This window comes from Globicephala melas, chromosome 4, assembly GCF_963455315.2.
Source record: "Globicephala melas chromosome 4, mGloMel1.2, whole genome shotgun sequence".
Lineage (NCBI taxonomy): Eukaryota > Metazoa > Chordata > Mammalia > Artiodactyla > Delphinidae > Globicephala > Globicephala melas.
Window position 1 is genome coordinate 15,964,201 of NC_083317.1, and position 4,042 is coordinate 15,968,242.

Sequence of the window (4,042 nt, forward strand, 5' to 3'; positions counted from 1 at the left end):
ATGTCACTTATCCATTGTTCTGCCTCAGTTATTCTGCTATTGATTCCTCCTAGAGAATTTTTAATTTCATTTATTGTGTTGTTCATCATTGTTTGTTCTTTAGTTCTTCTATGTCCTTTTTAAACTTTTCTTGTATTTTCTCCATTCTATTTCCAAGATTTTGGATCATCTTTAATATCATTACTCTGAATTCTTTTTTAGGTATGCTGCCTATTTCCTGTTCGTTTGTTTGGTCTGCTGGGTCTTTACCTTGCTCCTTCATCTGCTGTGTATTTCTCTGTCTTCACATTTTGTTTAACTTACTGTGTCTGTGGTCTCCTTTTTGTAGGCTGCAGTTTTGTAGTTCCCATTGTTTTTGGTGTCTGCCCCCAGTGGCTAATGTTGGTTCAGTTGGTTGTGTTAGACTTCCTGGTGGAGGGGGTTGGTGCCTCTGTTCTGGTGGATGAGGCTGGATCTTGTCTTTCTGATGGGCAGGACTGCATCTGGTGGTGTGTTTTAGGGTATCTGTGACCTTATTATGATTCTAGGCAGCCTCTCTGCTAACGGGTGGGATTGTATTCCTGTCTTGCTATTTGTTTGGCATAGCGTGTCCAGCACTGTAGCTTGCTGGTCGTTGAGTGGATCTTAGTCTTAGCGTCGAGTTGGAGACCTCTGGGAGAGCTTTCACCATTTGATATTACATGGAGCCAGGAGGTCTCTGGTGGACTAATATCCTGAACTCGGCACTCCCACCTCAGAGGCACAGGCCTGGCACCTGGCCAGAGTACCAAAACCCTGTCAGCCACATGGCTCAGAAGAAATGGGAAAATAAAAGAAAGAAAAAAAATATAAAATAAAGTTATTAAAATAAAAAATAGTAAAAATTAAAAAATTAAAAAAAAATACAAAAGAAAGTAGAGAGCAACCAAACCAAAAAACATATCCACCAATGATGGATGTTTTTTAGCAACAAGTGCTAAAAAAGTATACTAACCACCACCACCCCCTGCCAAAATGGACAAACAGAACCCTAAGGCAAATGGTGAAAACAAAGCTATACAGAAAACATCACACAAAGTCCACCACCTCAAATTTGGGATGTTTTGTTGTCTATTCCAGTATTCTAGAGATGCAGGGTACATCAAGTTGATTGTGGAGATTTAATCCACTGCTCCTGAGGCTACTGGGAGAAATTTCCCTTTCTTTTCTTTGTTTGCATAGCTCCTGGGGTTCAGCTTTGGATTTGGCCCTGCCTCTGCTTGTAGGTCACCCGAGGGCTCTGTTCTTCACTCAGACAGGATGGGGTTAGCATCGCAACTGATTAGGGGGGAGGGAGGGGTACGGAATGCCGTGTGAGCCTGATGTAGTAGAAGCCAGCATGACGTTGCAATAGCCGGAGGCGCGCCGTGTGTTCTGGGGAAATTGTTCCTGGATCACAGGACCCTGGCAGTTGTGGGCTGCATAGGCTCCCAGGAGGGGCAGTGTGGATAGTGACCTATGCTTGCACACAGGCTTCTTGGTGGCTACAGCAGCAACCTTAGTGTCTCATGCCCATCTCTGGTGTCTGCACTGATAGCCACGCCTCGTGCCCATCTCTCGAGCTCGTTTAGGTGGTGCTCTGAATCCTTCTTCTCGTGCGCCCCCAAACAGTGGTCTCTTGCCTCTTAGGCAGTTCCAGACTTTTTCCTGGACTCCCTCCCAGCTAGCTGTGGTGCACTAGCCCCCTTCAGGCTGTGTTCACGCAGCCAACCCCAGTCCTCAACCAGTCCCCGCCTGCACCAGCAGGTGAGCAGTCAAGCCACTCGGGATGGTGAGTGCTGGTTGGCACCGATCCTCTCTGCGGGAATCTCTCTGCTTTGCCCTCTGCACCCCTGTTGCTGCGTTCTCCTCCATGACTCCAAAGCTTCCCCCCACCCTCCACCCATCCCACGTCTCAGCCAGTGAAGGGGCTTCCTAGTGTGTGGAAATCTTTCCTCCTTCACAGCTCCCTCCCTGAGGTGCTGGTCCCATCCCTATTCTTTTGTCTCCGTTTATTCTTTTTTCTTTTGCCCTACCCAGGTACGTGGGGAGTTTCTTGCCTTTTGAGAGGTCTGAGGTCTTCTGCCAGTGTTCAGTAGGTGATCTGTAGGAGTTGTTCCACATGTAGATGTATTTCTGATGTATTTGTTGGGGGGAAGGTGATCTCCACTTCTTACTCCTCCACCATCTTGAAGATCTCGACCTGTTATGGCCTACTTAATTTCAGTTGCTACAATTCAGGCCTTAGAAATGTAAGAATTGGGCTTACACATTTATTTTAATATTTGGTTCAATGATATTTTTTTGCTAGAACATATCATTTGTTTTCTTTCTATCACTTTCTTTCTTAGTCATCTTAATCCATTAATAGATGGACCAATCCTTTCTTCATAAAGAAATTTAAGCAGTGCCATTTCTTCACAAAGAAAGGTCATTGCTCTGGGAAGAACATTGCTCTTATTTCAGTCTTACTAGCTAATTTCCAGCCATGATTTTCATCATCTCATATGTGTATAGACACAGGGTACTGAGTCACTGATTGTGGATTGACTATGTAATTGTCCTTCATAGTGACATCTATCTGGTGTTGTCAAAACTTGGGAATCCACTCTCTTCATAAACCCTAGGTGGTTCTCTATTATTTTACAGGTAAAAATAAAGGTAATTCCTAGGCAAATCTCTCAAATCTCTGACCACCCAAGATATTTTACCTCTTGGATTTACTCTCCTGAACTCCATGGTAGAAACATGGTTGAAACCATGAGTCACAGCTTTTTGGTAAATCTCTTAGGGGTGTGAGATACCTAAACTAAAATCCAGGACCAAGTGGATTTGGGCTGCTGAAAAAGAAAGAATGACTGTGAGGCAAAGTACCTAGAGTAAGATGTACATACATTTTCATTTCTGTGTACCTGTAAATGATACCCAGAGGACAGCTCTTTAACTTGTCCCCACGTTAGGGTTAAGCCTTGTTTACCTCCAGTATAAATCATCACTCCTATGGTTTTGGCTATTTTGCAGAAATTATATTTTCCCTCTTGTTTAGAGACGGCTCCACTGTAGTACCTTCCCTTGATTGCAGAGATTGTGGGAGCTATGATTCTGGTGCCATTAACCTTCTCATTTCAGGAAAACTTATCCCCTGTGATAAGGAAGAAACTTGAAGATTTCACGTGAATTTTTCTAATGCCCTGTGCTTTCTATATTTGCATACTCATGCTGTGCCTTCCTCAGCTCTGCCTGAGTAACTCTCCCTACTCTTAAAGGACCAGATCAAAATGCCTCTGTCCTCAGGCAGCCTTTGCCAACCCTCGCCAAAAAAATTAATCTCTTCCTTGACTCTTCTAGCTCTTAGTTTATGCCTCTTCTAAAGCATGGATCATGATTTCGTAGCCCAAGAGCAGCTCATTCCCAGGAAAGGTCTCAACTTTTTCTGCATTGCAGGCACATTCAAAGTGAGGATAATTACGTTTGACCTTATATTCCCCATGGAGCCCGACAGAGTGCCTTGCATGTAATAGGTTCTCAATAACTATTTGTTGAATTAAATTAGATTACATTTTATAAATGTTTGTAAATGAGAGAGCATTGCCTTACATGGCTTACAAAAAGAATCTTTTGGGATAAAAATAGACAAATAAGAACTTAAGTTGAAGGGTTACATGTTACACAATGAGGTTGTGTCATTTTGGATTTTTGGAAAACCTCTCGAATTTATGCTTCCTAAAGATCCTGTGGCTTTAGCATTTTACCCATAGGCTAAAAGGCAATCAGAATGGATATTGATAAAATGGAATATTTTTATCCATGCTAATCAGCCTGGCTCTGGCCAAATTTTTGGCCTTCAGTATGTGCTGCTGAGTAATGTCAGACGCTCACAAGTACACACACTGACATTTACAAGGCATGAGATGGGCTCAGTCAAGTTCAGAAACACAACACCCCCCCCTTTTGATTGGTTCACCAGAACTTCCTCAGATACATTTAGTCTTTGCTACTAGAGGAACTGACAGGCTGCTGGTACCAAGTGAATTTTCATTCATTT